Here is a 13,245-nt window from a genome sequence, read left to right as displayed (position 1 = left end):
TTTTATCGCGTGAAATAGCGAATGAGCACCCTATTTTTCGCGTTAGGTCAGCCAGATAAAATGTACTTTTAAAGTTTGGGATCTTATTTAGTTGTGCTAAAATAATTTAAATTATGGACCTGTTAATCCCAGCAATTTTAGACATTAAGATGATTATCAATTGTGATTTTGTATTACTTGATTGATTATTCTGTCAGGATCATTCAGAATCAGAAACTAGCGTAATTTTCATAAACGGGCATTGCAAGTTTAAATCGATGTTATGCTCAGCTTGTAAGGGGGCCTTTCCTTTGAGATCTTCAGCAAATGTTCGATTTATTTTCTCTGGAGCACATGTGATCATGATGCTGTGCTTCATGTTCACAGAAGACCGACAGTAACTGCACACACTCACAAACTGTAGGGAAGATTGATAAAGCAATTATTGTAAAAAACAAAAAAGTGGATAATCATAATTTATCACAATGACCAGTAATTACAAATAGCAAACTAGATTACTGTTGTTAGGCAAAATGTTTTTAGAATACTATGCATTTTCTGGTATTACCCAAAATATTTTATCAGGTGTTCTGCATTTGAAAAATCTGTCTCAGCTCAGGGGAGGAACAGGCCATCATTCACTTTTACTCATTGTAGCTGACACTTTTATCCAAAGCAACTTACAATTGCAATATATATCAGAGGTCACACGCCTCTGGAGCAACTAGAGATTAAGAGTCTTGCTCAGGGACACATTGGTCTTACAGCAGATTCGAACCCAGGTCTCGCCAAAGGCATGTGTCTTATCCACTTCACCATCACCACCCACCTTCAGCTTAATAAATGCGCAAAAATCACCAAAAGTTACAGGGTTTTCATCCTACAGCATGATAAATATCCCATACTCATTTAACTTGATCCTTTTTGTTAAGTGACATTAACACACACTCTTTAGGCATGTCAGGTACAGTGATGATAGTTATAATGTGACACATTATTGGCCCCAGTGGGGAAATTCTTTTTTCACTTAGATCCCCTTCAGGGAGGTCAGAGGTCAAACTTTTATAACCGCAGCCTCAGCGCTGGAAGGCACTCACTGTTTTTGCTCAAGGAAACTTCAGCAGAACGGAGAGGCTTAAGCTTAGGTCCTTGTCAAACCACTGTGCCAGTTTAAAGATGAAATCCACTGCTCTTAAGACGACCCCAATAAGCTTACAGTTGCCAAAAAGTAAAGGTTGAGTATATGTGAGGGGGATAGCAAACGATGGCACTGAGTGTGAACAGTTAACAATTCCTGCCACTTGTTGCCTAGAGAGGTTGGTGGTTGTACTAACAAGAGAGTAAGGCAGCTGGGATTTACATTACTGATATACTGTGACTGCAAAGTGGAAACTGTTTGAGTCAGACGACACAGAGGAATATCAGCTGGTTGCACCATCACGATCATTAAATACTCACTTCAGCAGCAGGAAAAGGTGTGTACCACTTTATTTAAACATATGTTTTAGTTTTAAATGCAGGCCTGGGCTTTTTACATGAAAATATTAACATGTTTTTCCTGCAGGCAAGCCCGAAGTCTTATTATTCTACCACTATCTTTGATCCAATGTGTTTATCATATTCGCTCTTACTGGATCTGAACTGAACTGTACATTAAGTTGAATAGGGACAAACTTTTCCCTCTCCTAGGTAACAGCAGACTGTTCATCACCATGAATGAAACTATCCTCTGAAATGGGAACATGTTTAATACTGAAGTTCCTCTTTGATTATCTAAAAGCCATGACTGGATAATGCAAGAGACACAATGCATGTCCATTATATAATTGTTATATATATTTTTATATTACACAGACATTTATATTAGTATTTATGTGATAAAATCTTTAAAAATGTGGATTCCCTTATCTTATAAAAAAAAAATATTTAAATAGCCTGACTGTTATATGAACTAAATCCACAATGCTTGGTGCAAAATGCCTGCAGAGTTGAGGAGTTTTGGGCTGCACCTAAATATAACATGTATTCAAATATAAATGAAAATGATCTGTCATTGGCTGATACAGTAATGTTGACAGGCAGTACAGGGCCAGTGTTTTCAGGCATAGATGAATAGATTAAATTATGCATCTGCCCTGGAAAGCTCCAACACAAGCCAACCTGGGAGTAAAATGTAAACATCTAAATGCAATCTGAATGCTAACAAGAGTTACCCCAGCAGCACCAAACTTTAAAACACAGATTGGGAACATGTTATCACTCCAAAATCGATTGACAGGTCTTTTACAGTAATGCATCAACCAGCACTATAACAAAATTAAAGATGTTAGTGTTTTCTGATGCTGTTAGGGGTTGTTTACATCAGTAGTTTGTGTAAACAAAGCAGACTAGATTTCTAGTTATGATACAAAATCTTGGAGAAAATACCTGTAATTTCTTTAGTCTAGAAATATTTGATTAGCCTATGACTAATCAGTATTATGATATTGTGAATACCAGTACTGCAACTATTGACAAAATGGTACCACTGGAAAAACTTAGTAGCAATTTTCCCCAAGATTTCACTTTCAGAACACAAGCATGTTTAACAAAAGCCTCCCCTTATGGTTTCTATTTAATTTTATGGCACTTTGAGGTCAAACACAGTGGTGTGATTATTGATGAGCACATTGATTTCCTCTCCTCAGCCATTATGCATTTTTGTGTGTATCAGGTGTGTCCCATAAAACAGGATAAAACAGTAGGGGGTTTGGGGAGTGAGGAGGAGGGGGCTTGGGGGGGGGGGTCATGGTGTAGAGTTACGGTCAAAAAAGAGAGAGATGGCCAGGGGAGAACAAGCATTAATGCACTCCCTGTGTGCTGGACGCGTACTGTTACAATACACACACTCTCACAAACACATAAGCACACCGCGGGCGCCCTTTGCTCGAGTGAAAGGTCACCTGGCAGACCAAGTCCTGACTTCCATCCCTGTAGCCCGCTTCTGAGTACTGAGCCAAGGAGAAGCATATCAGAAAGCTAGAGTAAAATGTTTAACATCTTTAGCTGCAATAACACACATTTCATTTTAAACAGTACAACAGTGAAAAGGGTAACACTTTACTTTAAGTCCCACATATAGCATTTACACGTAGTATATAAACAGTTTAGACATGGTTTTTACCATACACTATAATGTAGTGCTATGCAGCTATTAGAACATTTCTAACTCTTTTATTTATGTATAGTATTTGTCTCCTATGAAGACATATTTACAGTAAAAATAGTTTTTTTAATTATCTGTTTATACACCACTATCCACTTATGAGAGCCCTCAGGAGGAGTTATAGTTGTTGACAAATACATTAAGAAGTAACACTTGTACGAGCTTCCAACTATGTTATAGCTTGTTATAAACCATTTATTACATGTTTATATACTGCTTTTAAATGCTAACTACAGGGACTTAAAGTAAAGTGTTACTGTGAAAACTATGTACAATTATTAGGTGCTTAATGTGTGTGTGTGTGAGAGCATGTGTTGGTGTAGAAGGTAAAGAAGAAAGGGTTGTAGTATTTGTGAATGTATATTTGTACACTTTGTTGTGTGTGTGTGTACTTGGAGTTTAGAAAGGCTCACCTGGGCTTTCCCCTCTACTGTAAATTCCTAGATGGGAGACAGACACAGGCTATTCTGATCGCATTAGGTTCACTCCGATGGCTTTTCCAGCTATTGTCACTTGACACCACTCCATTAAATCTGTCCAGCGTAAAGATTAACTACACCATTCTTTATGCTTTCACTGGGTGTTCACTCTGAACACCAAAGGGCAGGTTAAATCATGCACAAGATTTTCATAGTATGCTGTATTTTATGTTCGGCCCATCTAGCCTTTTTCTTGATGTTATATCAACTAGCAGTACTGAGTGTCACTCAGATAAATTGTTGTAAAACTAGTCTGTTCATCAGTTTAGCTTTCCTTTTTATTAGTGATAGTTGTAGTCATCTTTTATTACAATAACATATAAATGAAGATGAAAATTTTTTTTTCATACATTTAACAAACTTTTTTTGTAAATTTTGCCACTTATTGGTTTATTGGTTATTTGGTTTTTAACCTTCCTTATCTATGATATTCACCATACCATTATCAAAACACAATTATTATATTATTAAACTAATATTGTTGTTATTATGACAACGTACTGTATTTTGAGATATACTGTTATAGACATTCTTGAGGATACTATATTTCTTTTTTTGTGGGATGAGAGCTCCTTTGGGCAATGATAGGACTCTCCAGTTTGTGGTACTGAAAACTCAAAATGTTATTGCAACACAAATTCCACTAATATACTTCAAATATTTTAAATAGCCACAATAATCATAATAGATATGATCACTGAAACGTCATAGTTCTATGTTTAGGATCCTTTCATAGTTTGTATGTTTTTGCTTTCATAAACATAAACAAATCCTGATGTGTCAAAGTATTCATACAGTTTAGTAGTGAAGAAGTCTTGAAGAGTTTTAATTCAGCAGCTCCAGAGAAAGGCGTGGTCATCAATAGATGACAAGTTCTGAATGCTTCTACATGAGCGCATCCGATAGGTGCTTTGGTAGCCTACTTCAAGACAGATGAATGGATAAATAAATTAGTACCACAGGCAATTCCAACTTAAATAAAAATATTTTTGTTCTTGCTAAATTATTATGTTCGAGCTACATGCACTCAACATCTGACCATGTTATTTTGTACAAACTCTGCACCTTTTTAACACGAATACAGCTTGCAAAGTTATTGCTTGGTTTTCTTCCAGGTCCCATTTTGTTTCATGTTATAAGATGTCTGTATCTTCATTTTGGTCTTTTGTGTTGTAACTGCATTCTTGTTGTAAAGACCCGATGTGAAAATCGGTTATGTTTTCTTGAAAATAATTTTTTCCCCAAATACTACACAGAAAAGGCTTGATGCCACTAATAAAATAATGAGAGAAAGAAAATAGGATTGTTCATTGGTTTTGAACCATGAACCTCGTAAAACATTACGCAAGTATCTGTTGCTTTAAGCGATTAAAGGTTATGTAACTCATTCATATCCTGCTCTGGGCTTGTCCGTTCCAACTCAGAAGTAGAAGACAGGAACTTCATTCTAATTTCGATCAGTATTGGTGTAGATTGTGCACATCAGACCTGTCAGTCTGAGTGTGTACCGTGTACGTTTGGCTGTGTCTAGCTAAACACACAGGTTCAACCTGCCAGACTGTTGACTCAACACACTGTATGTATGTGTGTGTGCACACCTGTTGCACACGCTTTAATGTTGGCAGTGTGAAAGAAGGAGGCCTTAATGGGTTTTTTTTTAACTACTAAAACAAACTTTGCATACAAGTTATGTTGTAGGCTACAATAAATGTTACAGCATGTCATTTGGCAGATTATACCACTCAAGATTGGGTGAGTGATAATAGTGTGGCCAAGTGCAAACTGTGTATACCATTAAAAATAATTAGTTTTCCATTCCCTTACCTTCTGTCATTCTGTAAAAGTAATCACCAAAGAAAGTCAGGCTAAAGAAAAGGAAAATAAGTAATGACAGAGGCAAGTTTATGGAACATGTATTCCCTGTACCTGAGGTGGGAGGTTTATAACCATAGCATCTGTAAATGGAGGACAAAGGGAAGACGAGGTGAGTATAAATGAAGGCGCCTGCTTGATAAACATGAACTGCTTCATATGATCCTATGACACCAATAAACCCCACTCTTCCATTAACATACTGTTAAGACTCACACTGTGTTCACTCCACTTAGTGCTGTGTAGATTTGTTTAAAGAGTAACATAACCTCAGAACAGACGTGATGAAAGATAACCATTTTGTTTTCTCCATAATTTTGGGGGGAGCAGCAGAGTTCTGAGCAAAAGGCTATAAAGGCTGACAACCCTGTTTGAGTTCAACGCTGCTTCCACCTAGTGATCAGAGAGTGTACTGCATGGGTGTAAAGAAGGGGCCAAGACCCTTGAAACAGTAATGAACACACACCAGGAAAGGTATAGCACAGCTTGGTTCTGATGCTCCAGCAGGTGCACTATGGTGAAATAGGCTTTAAATGAAAAGACAAACATCATAAAATGATTAAAAAGACATTTATAGGGAGATGAGAGAGTCTTCCTAACCTTAAATGTAAACTCTTATAGATAAAGGTATTGTCAATCCAAGTTGCACTCTGTCTCTAGTTAGCATGTTGGAAATACTACTGTTGCACGCCGTTTTAAAAGCACAGAGTTTTTAAAGTAAGTGTAACTGATTAACCTTAATGTTTTTTTCTGTTTTAAAAAAAAGTTTATTCTGCCATGGTCTGCTCAAATGTGAAAAGTGAATACTTATTGTCTCTAGACCAAGTTTCATGTGCTGTGAAAAGAAGTAGAGGAAGACAAATTTTAAAATAATGTTTCAAAGTATTCTAGGTTAGAAAGCTGACTGTATGTGTAACTAAAAGCTTAAAAGCCCTGCGACAAAATAAAAAGACAAGGAGATGAAAAGAGATGCTATCACATGATAGCAGAGACATTATTACTGGTTGGATAGGCCTACAATGTCAGTACAAAAGTCATAAATATCTTTCAAATCCACATTCTTGTTTAATTTTTGTTTTGATACCCAAGTTAAGTCACCATGAAAAATGACACAAATAGCTATAGTTCTCTCTTCCTTTCCTCTCTGTTTCCCATCCTCCTCCTCCCTCCCGTCTTCCTCACCCTGATAACTTACACTAGACTGGTTTCCAAGCTGTGGACTCCTCTTGTTGTTATTTTTTCTCTCACCCACAGCAGTGGCAGCTGCTTGAAGTCTCTTTTGCTTTGTAGCCGTTCACTTGCTGCTTGATTAGCTTCTCCACTGCACTTCAAACGCTCCTGGGTTTCAGCCAAAGCAATTTTGTAGTGAGAAATGCAGAAAACATGCCACGGGTATAATTTCACTCCACAACGAGAGGTAGGCATAGAGGGAGGGATATGTGTCAGTGACCTTAAAGCTTCTGTATACACAATTTGTAATTTACTGTACACTTGACTTAACACACAAACACACATGTAACTACTGGAATGGATCTGGAAGCCATGAATGTCATTAGCAGCTTCCATAAGATGTGCACAGGAAAAGCTGTGTGCTCCTTAGAGTGAATGTATTAAGTTACAAACTGAGTAGTTTCCCATGTAACAAGTTTGGAGTGAAAGCATCCAAGATGCTGTCCCTCTTTTGTTGTGTGTCACTTCCATCTCAGTCACATTTTCAACCTTGAGCTCATGATGACCCCTTGTGGTAAAAGTAGGACATTTCTTATGATTGTTGCATGACATACCAATCAGAAACCATAGAAACAATGAAGATAATTCCAGGTCAAAACATTTAGAGCAGTAAGTAATTATTTAATATTGTATTATGTTTGAAATTGCACAATGAAAAAGACAGTGTTGGACTTGTTCCATCATAATTTCATGACATGTGAGACTATTGTACACATTTTAATTATTTATTTATCTATCTCAACTTATATGTCAAGACTGTGCAAACTCATTACCTATTTTTCCCTTTAATTTTAATCATCTTTTAATGGATAAGCCATGTATTGTATTTTCTGGCCACTTAGAAGCGAATGGGAAAGATATGAAGGTGCCTTGCTTGCTGATAGGAACAGTGGTGAGTAGCATTTGTGTCATGGAAAAATGTGTGATTGTGGATGAAAACCAACAAAAAAAGTATAATAATAAATACTTATAATGAGACTGATAAAAAGATAATAGCCGGTTACATGATGACACTTTATTTTGAAATATACTTAAAGAAACAGTACATGACATTACTATATTCACTAAGACATTAACTAGAGAAATAATTTGTTTATATTTTTTCTCAATAACAGGGCAGGAGGCTGGTAGCTGAGCAATCAGATGCTGAGTGCTGTAAAACTTATGCAGATGTTTGCATGCAGAAAAAGAAAACATATGCATTCGAGTGAAAGCCTTTCTCAGTCAAACAATCCTTACTTATGTTATTAGTAAAATAAGTAAGGATTTATATTTTATTGTATTGTTTCAGTGTGGATAACGTTTGCAATCTGGTTAAAAACACTTTAATTCAGGTGAATTTGAGTTTTTATAGCTCACTAGATGGCAGTGTAACATAATGGGACAGCTACATACTCTACAAATACAGACTCAGACAAATAGTGTGAATACAGGGACAGAAGGTGGTGTGCATGCGGGTGTGTGCATCCATACACATATATACAGTGTTTGCACTCTCGAACTCTGCATGCGTGCATGTGACATTTGAATGAATAAACGCGAGGAAGTGATAGCTTAATCCCAGAACAAACACTATCCAGCGTCTCACTCATCTCTCCTCCCTGGGGCTTTATAGGCTACCAGTATGCTGCAGAGGATTACATCAGGGAAATCAAAAGAGTGCACATTTGCACATTGCCCACTGACATCGTCACACCAAGAACAGACACCACTGAGTTAAGCCAATTGACCATTTACATGGCTCTCAACCTCTCCCTTTGCCCTCTCTCAATTCTGTCCAACTGCTCACATTCAGTTTTGATAGTGTATGTGTGTGTGTGTGTGTGTGTGTGTGTGTATGTAAACCAGAGAGAGAAGGAGATGCTGACAAATAGCCAAAGATTTGATTTTGTGTTAAAACAACAGCATGAGGCTGAAGCTAATATATTTGTTCTGTTATCAAATTATACAGTATATCATGAAAGGTATGTTTTGAAAACTAGATTAGTTAATATTTGGAGCCTGGCTAAAAAGGAATAATATAGATATTGTTTTAACTTCTTCTGTTATTGTTCAAATATTTTGTGATGTGTAAACGCCTTCTGAGTAATGTTCCTTTTAGTTCACTAATGTTTCTGTGTAATTATATTTCAGAATGAATCACCTCACTGTTGAGCTTCTCAACATTCTTAAGCTGAACAGAAACATCTGAACTTAAGCAACAATGTGAACTTGTGAAGGATATTTGATGTTTCGACCTGTAACTGTTCCTCTTTCATCCACCTCCACAGTCATACATCAGGTCTCTGAGCTCTGAACACTCGGGCTATGTTTTCTTTCTCCACGACCGGCTCTTATGGGAGCTGTGCAGCTGCTGCTGCTTGCTGAACTGGACAGAGTGAGGGGAGTGAGGAGGACAAGGCCGGTGCGTGCTTGAATAATGCATGTGTTTTGGAAGCCACCTCGGGACAGAGGCCGTTTTTAAAGAGGCGCTTTAATACTCCACGACCGACTCATGTACAGGAACCTATTAAAAATAGAAAAAGTGGTCGGACAAAACAGCACGCTTCAGCTGGGAGCCTCTGGTGTCCTGAGCCAGTTATTAACTAGCAAGGTGCTTCTTACATGCATCTCATGAGTATATGTTCTCATAGACAATGAATTGCAGTGGGTGAATTTGAAAAAGGTATTTCATTAAACGTTCTCCCCATTTTTTTAAAATCTCCATCCAAGGGCAGCTACGACAAGCAAAACCTTTCAGTTGGAAAAGGCAGCTAAATATGTGAGGAGGCAGGTGAACAAAATGAGGAGGCTATATTTTGGCTTCTCATACGTTATGCAGGTACGTTCTTTAAATGTTACAAAAGACTTGAGTATGTTTGTTTGCCTGTGTGCATATGCATATTCCATTTATTTATTCATCTTGTAATTCATATTCTGTGGACCTTTTCATGTATACAGTGTACAGGGTTCACAGATGTAAAGGTTCACAGATTCCATAATTTTCTTCCAAAGTGCATTTTTTACCTCCAGGCTCTATTAGCTAATAAGCCTGTGAACAATGGATGTATCTCCATCTAACCACTGCGCTGGTGGAAATGTAAATTGACTCAAGTAACCCCAGATAAAGTTTGCCTATACACTCACGTGAACCTGAAATCAGGCTGAAACCGTTTTAGGACCTATGAGTGGGTACAAAGTGGGGAAATTAAAGAGTTAGAGTTTATGGCATGCCCTTCTTATCCTGCAATCATTTCATGGTGGATTCAAGCCTTGTTGCCGTAAGCATTTTACTGTCCATTTACAGTGAAACCTTCTCTATTGCCTTCTCTCTGTCCTCTTCCTCCCTCTGCCCTGCTCTCCATAATAGGCAAGTTAAACTCTAAAAGGCCTCGCTCCAGCGGATACCATTATGCCTCCCCTCCTCACCACCACTACCAGCTTCACCATCACACACACACACACACACACACACATGCAAACACACAAACACCCACCAGTAAGTCACTTGGCTCCTTGGCATCCTCAGTAAAACTCTGGGTATCAGTTTTAAAAAATTAACCAGGGATTGGGGTTCCATTACACTCTCTGGCGTCTGAATCTAGCACTAAATGGAGAAGCCGGTTCACTGTTCCAACATCATTTGACTTTCATACAATGAAATTTTAATGAATGTGCCCTTTACAGTGTGCATACAGTATGTGTATGTGTGTGGGCAGTATGACTTTACTGGCCTGCAGTTGTCCCTGTAGTGCAAAGCCTCTATATATGTTCGTGCCTGCACTGACATTAACTAGAGCGCAAGGAGGATATAACAGAAAATAAGAAGTCCCAACTCAAACAGAGGTACTGCCTTTATGCTGTAGATTGTAGCCAAACAGGTTCTATCAGCACAAGCTCATGTTGAGAAATTTTATTCAAACACAAAGACATTTCCAAAGACACCAAACTTGGGAAATGTATATAAAGTAATGCATAAGACATCAAGAATGTTTCCATTTACTGTAATGCAGCAACTATAAAAATGTTTTACCTTGAACTTTGAACAACTTTAGTAGAAAAGTAAAAACACCTTGAATTTTTGATCCTCTTTGCTTTCCATTTCAGATGCACTGGCATGCTTTGTCGCCATGTTTCTCCCACAAGATTCCTCTAGGTGGCAGTCAAGGAACACGTTTGGTTCTGCTGCGCTCCGCCTTCAGTTCAGTCTGGCCGGCTTTGCACCTGCCTGGGCGGCCCATGCTGTCCCCTCACAGTGTGGACTTTCCTCCGGTCGGGGCTGTTTGTGAGCTCGGAAAGGCTGGCGTCCCGGGTAATCCATCCTATAGCTTTGTAAATTGAGGTTAAATTGATAAGGACACCCAGGCCTCTGTCAATCCGCGACCTTTTGTTAAGTGCATGGGCACAAAAGGGAGGCGTGTCATGGGGCAAGCTTAGGCCTACCAAAGCCGAGGCTTTTTATGGTGTGTCACATACGAGGCCAATCACTGTGAATTATGCTAAACCGATATGGTGCAATACATATTTTAGAATTATGTCTATTACACATGTGGCCTGGTGAGCTGAGTTGAAAAACAAACAAACGTGTAAAGGTTTGTCCTGCAAACAGAAAATCTCTAATCTGTTTTTATTTCTCCACATAGAAGCACTTAAATTAAGATGCTGATTAACTTTTTCCAGATATACAGCAATAGACTACTTTGGTCAAATTATGATACCATGAACATATAATGATTTCCCTGGGGTGTTTTTCCGTCAGAAATACCTAGAATAAAACAATAACACACCGGTTTGAGGTGTAGGTTGATATGTAACTATAACAGCTATTTTCAAATAGGGCCAATTATAATTCAGATTTACTTGAAAATGGGGTTTTCTTTAGTCTTGGTGTGGGAGTAAGACGATAACAAATTTTCTTTTGACTTGATTTTGAGAGACTATCCATTTGTCGATAAAAATAAAGATGTAGCCTACAGTCTTCAGTGCAAAAGGCCTTGGGTGTCATTATGGCGATTTAGTTGTTGACCTGGAACCTCGGTTTTGGCCAAAACTGACAGGAGTCTCGTGTATAATACTCCCAAATCTGAATGGTTAAAGAAGCGCTAAGGAGCGTATGTGTGAGGTGTCTGGGCACAGCGGGACCGGGTGTCCGTGTCCAGGTTCATCCGGTGCTTTCAGTACCAGAGCATGCAGCAGCTCCAGCTGACAGACAATAGCCTTCAGCAACAGCCCAGGGAACAATCACCAATTCATGGAAGGAAAAAGGGGGGGTAAAGGGGGATGTGTCACCAAAACGCACCAAGTCTGAGAGTTGGACGGAGTAAGTCTACTTTAGTGGTTTCTTGCTAATAAACAAATATGAAGTGAAATTTGTGGAGATGTCTGAGAGTATTAACAAAATGAATGAGACCAGAAAGGTTTTGAGACGAAACAAGCCTGGAGAATACAAATAAAGACACGGCTGAGGTGGCATTTATTAGGCCAATTTATATGCTTTTAAACTGGATTGCAGAAGAGATAGCCTACTTTATATTCACTTGAACTTTTAAATGACCTCCTATATAATATCAAGTTATGATTTCTTATTGTAATTGTGGTCAAGTAGATTGACTTTGATTAGGTACACTTGGTTAAACGCTGGCGAATAAGATGGTTAATAATAATCTTTCACAAAAACAAGATTGGAAACCTTTAGTATGGGGGATTTCAGTTTAATTATTCAGTGTAGCTTCATTTTTGAAGATAAACCTCCATATGATGTGGGCCAAATGGTGTGTACATTGTCTGCGTGTTCACAGCACTGTTCTCAGTGCGTATATCAGTGCTGCAGCCCATGCTAAGAAGGCCTGAGAACGGCGTTAGAAAACACAGGTGCTGGGGCTCCATTTAAGCTGCTCAGCCCTCTGTCCACTCGGTGTGCACAAGGCGAGAGATCACAGCCTGCACCCAGCGCCCCCCACCCCAACACACACACAACACCACACACACCCAACCTCCATATGTGCTGTCCGTGTAAGGCTATACGCGTGCACGTGTGCGCGCGAGGGGGGGGGGGGGCACGTTCGCTTGAGTAAGCCAGAGTTGGGTTGCTTTCATGTTATGCTTGTTTTAAAAAGATGAGCCTTGTGCAATGACAGTCCACACTAATAAGCATTAAACTGAAGTATTTCTTCACATCCCCACCACCCACGCGCGCGCACACACACACACACACACACACACACATCTCCCAACCTGACGATGAAAGAGAGAGCATGATCCCATCTTCTATACACGGTAACCTACATATAATGAAAGCTTATACACCGCTGATCCTGTATCATTGCCTCCTGCCTTGTATGACCTCCAAATTACAATTTAATAGAAGGACACTTTCAAACGCTGCCCTTGTCTTAGAGTGTGTGCGTGTGATAAATGGTGAGTGTGAAAGAGAGACTGTGTGTGTGTGTGTGTGTGTGTGTGTGTGTGTGTGTGTGTGTGTGTGTGTGTGTGGGGGGGGGG

Source organism: Micropterus dolomieu, linkage group LG15 (assembly GCF_021292245.1).
Source record: "Micropterus dolomieu isolate WLL.071019.BEF.003 ecotype Adirondacks linkage group LG15, ASM2129224v1, whole genome shotgun sequence".
NCBI lineage: Eukaryota > Metazoa > Chordata > Actinopteri > Centrarchiformes > Centrarchidae > Micropterus > Micropterus dolomieu.
This window is presented reverse-complemented; position numbering follows the sequence as displayed.